General features: G+C 40.4%; 1 long non-coding RNA gene across 1 annotated transcript; it reads left to right on the top strand.

The window, feature by feature from the left end:
- The first annotated feature begins 4,907 nt into the window (after positions 1-4,907).
- LOC120722800 lies at positions 4,908-9,465 on the top strand. Its single transcript, XR_005693601.1, has 3 exons — positions 4,908-6,897; positions 8,044-8,050; positions 9,455-9,465. It is a non-coding gene; the product is annotated as an uncharacterized LOC120722800 (long non-coding RNA).
- The last annotated feature ends 5,038 nt before the right edge of the window (positions 9,466-14,503 follow it).

Raw genomic sequence — 14,503 nt, 5'->3', positions numbered from 1 at the left:
CAGGCAGGATTATGCTCTCCACAGCTTCTCCGGACTGTCACATGTGCTCAGGGTGAACCTGCTCTCACCTGTGAAAAGCACAGGGTGCCAGTGGTGGACTTGCCAACTCTGTTATTCTATGGAAAATGCTAACTAAGCAGCGATGCCAGGCAGTGAGCACAGGGCCTACTAGAGGACGCTGGGCGTTGAATCCGCTATTGTAACAGTGTAAATATCTAAAAGAATAGAAGGAAAGGGACGGTTGGTCCATTTCAAATAAAAATATGCTTGAGTTCAATGTATTTTTGAGTTTGTCCTAGTACAATACAAAGTAAATGTACAGCGACAGCACAAAAATAAAGCACAATATTAAAACACTACAATATTATTGAATAGAGTTTAAATAGAAATGAACCAATGACCTTCTATGAGCAAGCACTTGAGCACAGAGGGGAGCAAAAAAAAAAAAAAAAACCTCAGGCAGAACTGGACTCCGGGAGAGCAGCCATCTGCTGGGACCAGTTAGGGTGCTGGGAAGGGAGAAGATGAAAAAAGAGCATAAACAGACAACAAACAATATGACACTAAACACTTGGCAGGTAGTGAGGGCCAGTAACTGCAGATCAGAAACACACAGCACAGCTCTGCACCACAGATACCTGCAGGAAGGTAAAGGGAGCAAAGACAGAGAGGACAAAGCACAACGCGAAAACATAAATGCATGAGGAGTGAAAGAGAGGAGAGAAGAGGAGAGAAGTGCTTAATGCATTATGGGAGGTCCCTCAGCAGGCTGAAGCAGAATATCTACAGGATGGATCAGGACTGCATATGCTAGGTAGAGTAAAAAAAAAAAACCCGACATCCCACTTCCCAAATGTGGCAGACCCCCTATGCTGACACCGCATTGGTCACATGACACCCAGACACTGACGTCTTTAGTAGACAGATTACAGGACGCTGAATTCAGCAAATGCAGATCATTTGTGGTAGTTTTAGTTTCACAAGTTTGTGGTTTGAGTTTTTTCTTTTTTTTGTTTAGGACCTTGTGGGCTGGATTGAGACAGTTCACATCTTTTCCAGTCTGATGTCTTATGCCACATGTGCCACATTAAATATAGAAGTTATCAGTCAGTTTCAGGATATATCAATTCTAATCAATTCAATTTTATTTATACAGGGCCAAATCACAACAACAGTCGCCTCAAGGGTCTACCTACACTAATACATATAGACAAAAACCCAACAATCATATGACCCAAGGGCTGCCCACATTCAGGTCCAGACCAAAAAGGCTAGGCAGCGCCTGTATCACCTACGACAACTGAGGAAGTTCAGGGTCTCTCCAAAGATCCTCAGGATTTTCTATACAGGCGCTGTGGAGAGCATCCTCACACAGAACATGACATCGTGGTTTGGGAACAGCTGTGTGAAGGACCAAAAAGCTCTCCAGAGAATGATCCGTACAGCAGAACGCTGCTGCAGGATTGCTCTCCCCCCGCTTCAGGACACCTACACCAGGAGATGCCGGACTAGAGCAGCGCAGATACTGAAGGACCCGTCCCATCCAGGCAACAAACTGTTCCAACTTCTGCAATCTGGTAGAAGGTTCCGCATCTTCCGGGCAAGGACAGAGAGACTCAAGAGGAGCTTCTATCCCCAAGCCATCCGTGCCCTAAACACACACACCCGCCCTCTCACATCATCTATAATTGACTGAGTCAGGACTCTTCCAGACACTAAACCAAGGCACAATGTACATTTCAATTCCTTTAATTTTAAATATGTTTATATTGTCTATCCTGTAAAATAGTCAGATGTCTATTCATATTAATGTACAGAATTCACCTGCTTGCTGCTACTACTGCACATTCACCCAATGTATATACTACATATATATATATATATATATATATATATATATATATATATATATATATATATATATAATGTTTTTCCTCTACACCCCCCCCCCCCCAATTTTTTTTTGCACATGTCGAGGAGCGTGTCACTGTGTGTTATACTTGTATAACTATGCATGTGACAAATGAAGAACCTTGAACCTTGAACCTTGAACCCCCTATGAGCAATCACTTTGGCGACAGTGGGAAGGAAAAACTCCCTTTTAACAGGAAGAAACCTCCGGCAGTGCCAGGCTCAGGGAGGGGCGGGGCCATCTGCTGCGACCGGTTTGGGCGAGAGTAGGAAGACAGGATAAAAGGCACGAACTCTGCCATCGTCACAGCTAGCTATCATACTTGTTTCTGTACCCATTCACATTATATAGAACAAAAGCAAGGTCTGCACACTGCTGTGCTCCTACAATACATTATTTAGAATTGGTATCCAGTGTTTTAAACAGCAAGCTCTTCTCCAGGCAGATTTGAAGCAACTTGTACACATCTTTTTTTCTCTGTATATAATATCTTGTATATAATATATACAAGATATTATTATTATGTATAAATACAAGATATGGGTGGGAGTCTTCCTGTAGGAGTGGTTAGTTTCACAGATAAATTGCAAAAGTTGTGCTGTTTTCTTAAACCCAGGTGCGGTCAGTTCATTTCAGTATGAAATGCAAAAAAATAAGATGTGATTAAGTAAACACCATCATTGAAACTGCCCAAATACTTGAAAGGGCTGGAATAGTTTTAGAAACAATTGGCAGAAAAATATTCATGGTATTAGATATACAAGCATCTAAATATGTGAGATCCATCAAAGATGACACAAACTTCCAAAAGGAACCAGAAACGTCTCCTTTCCATTACTACTTGAGTGTTTCACAATCACATCCGTCAAAGGGTTGGTGGTTTTCAAGCGCTCTGCTAGCAACTACAGCTGTCATCCTAATGTGATTGATTTTTATGAAATGCCTCCTGCAAGATTAAGAAGAGGTACTGGAGCAGTCAAGGGCCATACACCATGGACGTCCATCTAAATTCTTCTCTGCTTTCACTCCACTTCATTTCAAACTCTTTTCAAAATTCAAATTTATGTTGATGAAGTTTGCAGACACCCAGTGAAGTAGCCAAACACTGACCCACTGGTTGACACTGATGCTTTTAATATTTCTGTAATTAATTCCAGGCATGCCCTCAGAAAAAGCAGGGCAGTGGGGGGTTTGGCTGGCTCATGTTGGGAAGAGTCATCTCACCTTAGGGCAGATCTTGGGGTTAACGTGAGGATCCCGAGTCTGACAGGGTGTCAATACAAAGCAATTTACGGGACCCCATGAAGAATCGACCCCCTAGATAACAGGCAATTTCTCTGCTCTGCTGGTCACCACGGCCTGCAGAAGACCAATTCAGAGCAGAGAGGAGTAAGCAGAGACCAAGAGAGAAAGAGAGAGGTTGGGAGAAACAAGAGAGGAGCTGTGATTAGGAGCATATACCACACAGTATCAACACATGCCTACAGTGATGCCCCGAGTACTTCTGCTTTCATACACAACCTTTACCTAGACTTCAGCACACTCTCAGAATGCTGCATATGCAGCGAGCGAGCAGATGCACACAGATTAACATTTCTGCACTGACACACAAAAACTGTGGCTTGCACGCCCACACGGAGCGCAACCACCAACATCGCTGAAATGGAAACGGCTCAGGAGAGAGGGCATGGGCAAGCAGCATTATGCTATGGAGACAGAGGAGAGAACATAAAAAGGAGAGGCTTGCACTGATCTCTTTTTAAACTAGAAGAGAGACCAAATCATTCCAAATACATGTAACTTGCGAGGAAAAATTAACTACCTGACTTGTTTAGTTGAGGGTTTAAATGATTTATTTCAAGTTAAAGGAACTCTCAAAGCTGCAGCATACAGATGCAAGAAAGCCAACGCTAACCAGGAGATTCAAACCCAAAACCTTCTTACATTAGATTTCACTTAAAATATGGAGACAGGTGTCAGTCTTCTGAATTCTGACTAATGCTGTGTAACTGAAATATGTTGGATTTTGATTTTAAATTGTTTTTCTTTTATTAGGACTAAATGTTTTTATTTAATCAGTACTCATAGTTTTCTTCCTGTTTCAAAAACTGGGTCTCAAATTGCAGACTTTCAAAAAGAAAGAAGCATACTATTTCCTGTTGAGATGTAGAAATAAAGTTGTTAAGCATTTACAGATACTGACCACTGCTAACCTTAGGTCACCTGCATTCTGATTCTGATTTTTAGTATGTATACAGTGTCGTGTTCAAATTTTTCAGAAGGAGTTCAGGAGATATATCTGTTGTTTAAAAAGAATGAATTTGCTTTGGCAGTTCAAATTACAAGTTACAGCGCTGGACCTTTGCGTGATACAATAGTCTGCTTCACAGAAAGGATGACCCTCATTGGGCCGCACAGCGTATATACTCTGACAATAACAAAATATTATTATGGCTATCTTCTCCCAGCACCCATCCTGATGGCTCCCTTCGAATCCACTCTGTTCGGTCCGGCCTCACCTCGTATCTGCTCCTCAGTTGATTCTAAGGCCCACTTCAGGACATCTGGCTGTCTTAAGTGGTTACGAATCCAAACCCTTTTGTCAGAAATCTTCCTCATTATGTATAGAGGAGGTCAGAGAGTTACGACAGTGTCTACAACCTTTAGTAAAGCACGGTGGCGGTACTGTCATGGTTTAGGGCTGCATTTCATCAAGTAATGTTTGGGATCTTGCCAATTCCGAATGTCCATACACATCATTAGATTTTCATCCACCACCGAATATTATATGGAAAGCGTCTGACTGGAAGCGGTTTCATTTTTCAGCATTGCAATGATCCCAAATGTCCTGCCAGTGCAGTAAAAACACACCTGTATAGAAAAACTCCCAGTGGAACACTAAGTCCCCCAGGTGAGTGAACATGAGTCATAGATTAGTCTTTCCAGAATCAAGACTTAAACATTATTGAACCAGTGTGGCAAGTATTTCGACAAAGACCAGAACAAAAGGCAGCCAACTTCCAATGAAGAGCTTTGAAGAAGTCTGGAGAACTATTACTTCAAGAAATTAGAGGAAAGCTTGCCTAAGAGAGTTCCGGCTCTAAAGTGTGGACTGTACTTTGTCGAGATGAAATATTATGTTACTATTCATAATCCTTATTATTACTGTTGCATCATTTATGATTTATCATTATTGTCATTTCATTGACACATTTATTGAAACTGGTGAGGTTATATTAAAGTCTGTATTTCAGGTGTTAGCATAAGCACATAATCTTTCATTGCAGGTGCAACTGTAATCATGTTATACACATATTGCATAATTAAAGGGTTGAGGCTCGGTCAAGTTAATTAATGGTTTGAAGCTACGGGCAGCGCGATGTCTGGCCGATCAATGGAGCAAAGTTCAAGCTGGAAGGATTGCTTATATATATACAATTTAACATATATTTTCTATGATTGTTTAAGAAAGGAAATAAAGGCCGTGTGCCCTGTGCTATGGAGTTTGCCTGGTAACAGATGACGTAGAGGGGGGTCATGTACTGAGGTTAACAACACAGACACATAGTCTGTCTGGGTAAACTGATTGCAAATGTTGTCTAAGTCTAGAAAAGTGTAATAACAGGAAGCATCTGGAGGAACAGAGGAAGTAGCGGTTCCTTTTTAGAATATGTCCTTGCTGGAGTTACTGGTCATCATAAGTATAAATATCACACCCACCTATTGTCAGGCGGAAAATGGAGCCTGATGTTTTGCAGAGCCCATTTTCACCACATATATGTGCTTTAATAAAATCATTTGTGTTGATCCACTATGGACTTTCAGTCGTATGTCTCTTCCTCAAAAATTCGAACCGCGACAGTTCTGGTGCCGAAACCGGTTTGAGGAGGGACTACTGGGGTTTGGCTGAGGTGTAGTGGTATCAAACGGATGGACAGCCAGGAGGTCGACTGAGTGATGGGCCCGAAATAGGAGGTAAGCACCACCTGTTGATTGATGTCCAAAGGTGCTGAATTGGAAATTAAGCTAAATTAAATGTTCACTCAGTAGAGCTTCTGATCCGTGTCCGTGGTGATTTTGGGGTAATTAGTGATAAAAGTTTGGGGAATATTTGACTGATAAAATTTATTGCTGTTAATTCTGGGGTGAATTTTAAGTTAATAGGTTGTGTGTTTAAGTTAATATGTTACGTGTTTAAATTGATGTGTTATATTTGTTGACTGTGATGCCAGTCAGGCAAGCTTTAGTTTAGGGTATTTGGTCGGATTGATCAGCAGAACGCGGTTCGGGCATCAAGTAATAACTGGAGGGCTGAGAGCCCACAGTGATGCTTTTAAAACATGTAAACAAATTGATTTAGGACCGGAGCGCAGCTCCGAAGAGTGCAGTTTTGTTCAGCGTTTGGCACCGACCAATAGCCGCGGACACGTGGTTATTTTTAGCCCGGAGTGGCCTTCCGCGGGGATTCGAACTCCCGTTAACAGGCTAGGCAATCTAAGAGTGATTGCCTTTATATACTGCATTGTTTGGGTGGAGGGTGAGACCCAACCGTGACCATTCAACGTGACTGACTTGTGAGCTTTAAGTAAAGCGAAAGGCGTGGGTTTGATACTAGCGCCGGATGTGGAGCTCCCCCTCAGCTGCGGGAAGCGGTTATAAATTAATTAGGGCCTAGAAATCTGACCGCTGTCGGCGACTGCGTTCCCGAAGCGGGTTTATTGACCAGCAAGGCGCGGCCTGGGTTTAGATGCTTTTAAATTAGTCAAAAACTTAGGTGTACCGGTACAGAGGTTCGGTTGAAGTGATAAGGAACTGTTGAATAACTTGTCTTGGCATCAGGTGTCTTTTGTTTGTCATGTTGATACAGGCCTGAGTATATAAATAATGTGTGAATCGCCTGTGTAAAGTGCTTACATTGATTATAACTGCGTGTGCTGTGAAAATGATTTAATACAGAAGCTGAGTGTGTGACGATTAAATAAAAAGTGTGTTTGTGGTGTGTAGACATCGCGGCAGAAGGCCGTGTCACGAGTGTATGTATGTATGTTGCTGCATGTTTCAACTAACTGCGACACCTATTTCCTATTTTTCTAGCAAATTTTAAAGAAATGAGGAAAGGCTCATTGTTCCCATTGTTGCTGAATGTCATTGAATTTCAATGGTCTCTGGTTGCCACATTGCTGCTTTCAGCATGTAGGCCCCTTAATAGCCTCCATCTCATTAGCTGCAATTTCTTTTTTTTCCTTTTTTTTTTTTTTTTTTTTGCAGTAGCTGCAGCAGAAAAAGGACCACAGTGGCCTTTGAGACAGCTCAATGACACATATGATGGCATAATACTAAACTGGCCAGCCTACAGGTACGGAGGGCATGAGATAGGAAGGGACAGCTAGCTGAGTACAAGTGATGTCACTTTCAAAATAAAACGCATAAAGCACCCTTTAAATAGAAAAAACACATTTTGGAATAGCAAGTGTTAGCCTTAGCTGCTAATACTTATGCTGATAAATACCGTTTTCACTCTGCACACATAGTGTCTCTGTTTCTATGGTATCACAGTATATTTTGTTGAAACATGGTGCTCTGATTAATGTGAAATGTATCATCATGTTCCCTAAAGCATACCAGGTCTTATGATTTATTATATAAAATCACTCATTTCCTCTGATGCTGCTTTGGTTAAATCAAGGTGAGGTACCTAAACTGTATGACTCACTGTCCCCTGTGCTCAAAGCACATCCTGTAAAGAATTATTCTTGTCTAGCTTGACACCTGATCTCAACCCCCATCCAGCAGCTTTGGGATGAATTCAAATGAGCCTGGCCTTATCCTTCAACACCAGCGTTGGATCTCGCTAATGCTCTTGTGGCTGAATAGGAGCAAATCACTGCAGCCAGGTTCCAAAATCTGATACAGAGCCTTCACAGAAGAGTGGAGGCTTTGTAGCAGCATGTTTATGTCCGTGGAATGATGTTCAGCAATGATATATGGGTGTAATGTTCAGGTCCTCACACACCTTTGGCTATATATTACGTATAATCTGATTTACAGAGCTGCAGTGAAGAAATGATCCTCCTTCTGAGGACTACAAAGCATGAAAGTCAAGTTAAGAGTGTCCAGGATGACACAGTGAGGGTGTGTGTAGGAGAGAGCAAAGAAGTTTTATACACGGAAAATTACGGACAAAGCGGAGAGGGAGAGAGAGGGAAAGAAAACATACAGCATGTATATGGGCTCAAATTGTGGTCAGAAATATTTTGTACTTGTAAATCAGTTTTGTTTGTGTAAAAAGAATTTGTGTGTGCGTAAAAAAGATTTGTGTATGGAGTTAGCCAAAAAATACGTGTGAAACTCTGCACTCAAGTTTCAAGTTACAAATACGAATTTTGACCCGGTTTTTCTTCCGTTCATCTGATTGGCCAATGTCATGTCAATCACAAATTTAACTATCCAATCAGAGAAAAGATGGGTTTGGCTGTCGGAGGGGCGCTTTATGGCGCTTTATATTGGGCAAACACTAGGAATACAGAGTTCTGTTAGAAAGAGGATAGTAAAGCAGCCAGTCTTACCAAGTTCCCTTTTTAAAATAAATAAAAATTGTCATTTTAGCAGTTTTTCATTTTTGTTGTGCCTTTTTAAGGTGGTGGGGGGGAAATCTCCCTTTTACAAAGTTTGAAACGGCCATGAAATATCTGAGTGGGCTGACAGGATTTGTGGATCCAATACCAATGACTCGAGTCAAAAAGAAATGTGGACACTTTCTGCATTTGAAATTCCACATCCAAATTCTGTTCTGGGTAAAAAACCAAAAACAAAGGGGGGGGGATGTAAATTCAACATTCTAGCTGCTCTGTTATGTTATGTCAGTAAGCATTTGAAGAAATTGAAATTCTGAAATTCTGACTGTGCCTGAGCCAGATTTCATGGTAATAAATCCAACAGTTCATAAAATTTCATTTAAAACATCAAATATGCCACAGTGGATAACCAAAATTACCAAGTTGTGTTCAGGGAGGGAAATAACTTCTTTCTTTTTTTTTAATGGAATCATCTACCAGCCATAATGTTCAAATGTTCAAATTTAACAACCACTCTTTGAAAATCATTATTTTTGGTCTACCAGCTCCTTATTACAAGAATTTGTCTAGTGGCCGGTCGGCATTTTTCCAATCTGGATACATCTTCAGTGACCAAAGCAGGTGTGTACGCAAACATTTGAGATCACATTTGATAAGGTGATTTTTTTATGACATGTTAGTCTGGATCAAGTTGGTAGAATGACACCCTGATATCAACGTGCACACCATTCTTAAAATTCAGAGTGCCAAATACTCACATTTTGTCTAAGTTGCTGATGTGTGTCATAGACTGGATTTATGACACCTCACCTCCAGCTCATCTAATGAAGTCACTTTTCTGAAGCCCCAGTTGTCACATTTAAACCAAGTATCATAATGATTTATTTTTCAACATGCCATGAATAGTTTTCAGTGTAAAGGCTTGTATTTCAACTCAAACCATAAACTTTTTCTATACCTAACCAAGTTGGTTTGATAGTGGAAAGAAAGGGGAAATCAGTCAAAACGTTATGAGCACTAATACTGTCTGCCTTGTGTTGTCAAAACAGCCCTAACCCATTGAGGCCTCACTAGACCCCTGAAGGTGTGCTGTGGTATCTGACACCAGGATGTTAACAACAGATTCTTTAAGTCATGTAGGACCCCATGGATGCTCCTCAATCCATTCCTGAACCATTTTTTGCTTTGTGGCATGAAGTTTCCATGAAAGGGTGTATATCAGGAGTGGGGGAAGGCCAGGCCTGAAGGGCCGGTGTCCTGCAGGTTACAGATGTGTCCTTGATCCAACACAGCTGATTCTAATGCCTAAATTACCTCCTCAGCATGTCTTGAAGTTCTCCACGGGCCTGCTAATAAACTAAACACTTGATTCAGGTGCTGACCCAGAGTGATATCTAAAACATGCAGATCACCAGGCCTTGAGACTTGGAGTTCCCCACCTGGAATGCCAGGGAAGTGATGCACGCACACCCGGCCATTAACATGATGTAAAAAAAAAAAAAAAAGAAGAAGAAAGAGATTCATCAGACCACCTTCTTCCATTGCTCTGTGGTCCAGGTCAGATGGCCATGTGCCCACCCCCAACAAGATGTGATGATATGTTGACCCAGGGTGATATCTAAAACCTGCAGGACACCGGCCCTCGAGGCCTGGAGTTGGAGGCCCATGGTGTAAATAAATGTATGTCTCCCATAAAATAAGTTTACGGAAACTGAAGGAGCATATAACCCCAGTATTGGCCTCCCTACACTAGCTTCCTGTTACTTACAGGATCAAATTTAAAATTTTACTTTTGTTTTTAAATAACTAAATGGCTGAGCCCCACTTACCTATCTGAGTTCCTATTTATTTATGCTCCAGAAAGAACCACGAGGTGCAGTTCAAAACTAATCTTGTGGCGACAGAGCCTTGTCTGTGGCAGGTCCAAGACTCTGGAGTAGTCAGCGTCTAAATATTGCATCTGCACAGACACTGGAACATTTTAAATCTTTACTGAAGACACATTTTTATTGACTGGCTTTTAGTACGTGTTGACCCAAACATTTTTGTTTTAACAGCCTTAGTCCTTGTTGTTTTGGGGGTTTATTTAAATTTTCTTATTGTATTAGTCTTTCTCTATTATATTTTTATTGCATCACTGTTGTGCACTGTTACTTATTTTGGTTGTATTTTAGTTTGTAAAGCCCTTTGTGCAGCATGAGCTGTTGGAAATGTGCTATATAAATAAACTTGACCTTGACTTTGGAAGTGACACAGATTAAAAAAGAACATCAGTGGCCCATGTCTTCTGAAAGGTATTCAATGCATTGAGGCTAAAAGAATACATTTTACTATACGAGTGCTAAACTTTTATCATTGAACTGTTAATTATCTTTATTGAGATCCAAAGTACTCAGTGTGGGGATGTTTCTTGAGCAGACTAACCAGTAAATTCTTCATTTCCTGAAGTAGTTCTATTTTTCTTTTCTGTTTACACAAGATTCAAATTCTTCCTATAAATCAGCACCTTTAAACAGCAAGACATCTTTTTTTCATGTTTTCAAAGAAGGCTTATTAGTAAGCAAGAGTGCAAGCAGACTAGCAGGGATAGGCAGAGTACAGCTGTCAGAATGACTGAGCTGTTGCTTTATCTTCCTCTACTTTGATCCTACTCTTACCTTCTTCATTTCTGTTATCTGTTTCTGCCCTGAACTATAAGAGTATGAAACAAAGCAGGAGCAACCAGGTGAATGTGCTGTCCCTCTGTTACTATGGAGACACAGGTAGCAACTCTCAAGGTGAGGTTGTATTTAGAGACCTGCCATGCAAACACACAAGATGTGTTTTTGATGTTACTGCACAATCACATTGTGGCAATACTTTGATTCATAGGTGACGTGTGTGAGATAGTCCAGAAAGATTGCAGTCCAATGAAATTGTGGTCCAAAATGTAAATTTTTTGGGTTGAGTTGTGGAAATTTTATGTTTTCACAAGTTGGGACAATATACAAGTTGGCATAGCGTTCTCGGTGTTTGCTCCCATCCTGCCTCTTTGCTGAACATGACGTTCCTCCACATCTTCAGTGTGTTGTCAACATGAGACCAGAGATTGGCTGTGTCCAGTCTGTTCCACATTGTCTGGGTAGAGTAGGACTGACTCCAGATAATGTTGCAGCTTGATGATGCAGAAAACCAATTTGAAGTCATCCTATGGACATCATAGTCCATAGGATGACTGGTACCCAAGGTGCTGTGCTAAAGTAAACATAAAACAATATATATATACACATGAGAGCAATTAGAAGAAGCGGATACAGGAGGGTAACAAAATGCAGTTGATAATAATTAAGCACAACAGAAAGAAGGGGAAGCAAAAACCCCAAACGCAAGTGACTACCAAAATAAAACAGGAAATGAGATCCATAACTAAATGGGGAAATAGAGCACATGAAAGAACTTAACATAGGAGAAGTGACACAGGAGGATAGGACATTTTCTTGGCACTTGTTGGACCCCTTAATATCAAAGGAGCATCTGTTGTTGCAAACTAGCATTGTTTCAGCTTTAGACATATAATCAAGTGTACACTTTATAATCAAGTGTATTAACTATGGCAAATGATTGTGAAAAGTTTAAAATATTTTAGATTCTTTCAGTTCTATCATCTATTCGATTTGAGTTTGCTTATTCAAGCTTTTATCTTCTTTCAGAAAGAGGAGCATGTTGAACTGCAACCACCATTCACTAACTGCTTTGAGAAGTTTTTGCTTTTGTGCTTCATCCTTGTTTTTTCTGAACTCATTTGGCTTTGGAGCATATCAAGCTACATTAACAAAGAAAAACAATCTTGTTCCTCCTCTGCATAATTGCTTGATGATGTGCTGACCTGTTATGCAGACTGAGACGAGTATTACAGCAGGCTGTTATCTCTCAACTAATTTAGCAAGATTATATGGCTATAAAAAAGATAAGGCTAAAAACAGATAATAATTTAATTTAGTCTGTGATTTTCATCACTTTTTGGACACAACAAACAAAAACTATGAGGAACATGTCAAAGACTTATGACTATACTCATTTATATGAATGTAATTACCTACATTACTAGACACATTACAAAAAATAAACTAGCATTAAAGTTGTAATTGCCTGTATGCAGCAACTGCTATAACTGAGATTTTCTGGCCTCAAAGTGGAACTATTATATTTGCTCTGAAGTTATCACATTAACTTTTTATGAGAAAACTTTACCTCTGACTTTGAATAGAGGTATTACAATGAGCTATTCCTTTAGTAATAGCTAGTTGTAATAATTGTGATTTAAAGAATTTAAAAGAGTAATCATAACAGGTGAGCACTGATCTTCAGATGAATGGTTTTACTGAAGCGCTTGGGTCAGGATTTAGAGTGCATCGTAGCTAGTGAAGGTTATGAGTGATCTTTTGATGATTTCTGACAGCAGACTCACCTTTGTGCTTGTTCTACTAGAACTCAGTACAGCATTCGTGAACAGCCACTGATCACTATTTTTTTCTGCAGAGATTAGAACATGGCATTGGTACAAAAGGAATTGACCTTTGATGATTTAAAACATATCTGACAGATTCCAGTTTGGGCATGTAAATGGGAAGTGTTCTTCAAACAAAAACGTTAGGCATGGAGTTCCACGGGGTTCTGTGCTGGGACCAGTACTCTTGTCATGATCTCACATCTGAGGAGGCAGAGAAATCATTTCACAGAGAGAAATAAGTAATATTTTACTTAAAAAAAAAAAAAAAAGTAATGTCCCCTACACAATATAGTGTAGTTACTAGAAGAATGCATACTGGACTGGAAAATAAATGCATTAAACTGGAAAGTGAGCCCCTACCCATGACTGGACCGACTGTGATATGGAATATCCATTTTTGTATTTTAAACTTACAACTCTTTAACACTTTATAGTGCAACGGATCATCAATGGAAGCAAAACCAAAACCTGGCATTTTGCTTTTCCTGTGTTATTTTGATATTCACTGAGGAGTGGTGATGAAGAGGTGGGAAGAGAGAGGAAAACAGGTGAGAGCACAAACTCCGAAATCCTTTTATAACCACTTGGATAACAATAATTTCCTCCTAACACGTGTTTTCACACTGCGTTGCTGTACCTACGTGAACCACAAGTGCACCTGGAGCCAAGGTCTTCCTGAAACTTACTGCTTTGTGCTTAGCTGTTGCACTAAGCACAATTAAAACAGAGCCTGAGAGTTTTAAGTTCCCAGGAAGGGATAATCCATTTACCAAACACAGTGAAGCTCAGACAGCCGGCTATGGCACTCTGCCAGTCAAGAGGGTCAGCAGACAATGACTAGAGCTGTATGCTACTCTGTTAGATTTGTCTCCTACATTGTCCTTCTTGCTGCCCCTATTCTTCTTTTCTTTCTCCTAAAATCTCTTGAAATCTGCAGTCTAATCAGGTCTTGACGTATGGCTCATTAATACAGTAAGGTAAAGATATTGGATTAAGAGCAGATTAAAGATGATTAGTGCTGCATAATGAGGACTAATCTGGAGCTCCTCTGTTCCACTCTGTGTTTTAATATGTGTTTTTCTCTGCCCCTCCTCGCTGGTTGAGTCATCTGCCTCTAGATACAGCTGCTGAAATATACATGAGATGTTGGTTTACCAAAATAAACAAGATCTGTTCAAAAACACAGGGGATGTTCAAAAAGGAAGAGTTTCTTGTCTCTTAAATACAGCTGAAGTAAATTGTCAGACAATTCATTAGAGCCAAAAACCACACTACAGACTCCGATTCTTGAGTTCAAGTGACAAATAGACGCATGCTGTTAAAATGTAATGCTTAAGTGCTTAAAGGCACACAGACACTCAGTCTATGCCCTTGAACAGTGCAAGGAGAGCGAGAAGGTCACAGACAATCATTCCAGGGTCCTCTGAGGCCTCTCAGCATCCGGGACGCCACCTTTGGGAGTCTCACTCCTTCCTCGCCCCCTCTTTTCTCTCTTTCCCCCTGCCTTTCACTTTCTTTATTCTCATC

The sequence above is a fragment of the Simochromis diagramma genome, unplaced genomic scaffold (genome assembly GCF_900408965.1).
Source record: "Simochromis diagramma unplaced genomic scaffold, fSimDia1.1 OVJJ01000705.1, whole genome shotgun sequence".
Classification (NCBI taxonomy): Eukaryota; Metazoa; Chordata; class Actinopteri; order Cichliformes; family Cichlidae; genus Simochromis; species Simochromis diagramma.
The sequence above is the reverse complement of the archived record's forward strand: the minus strand, read 5'-3'. Positions and strand labels throughout refer to the sequence as shown.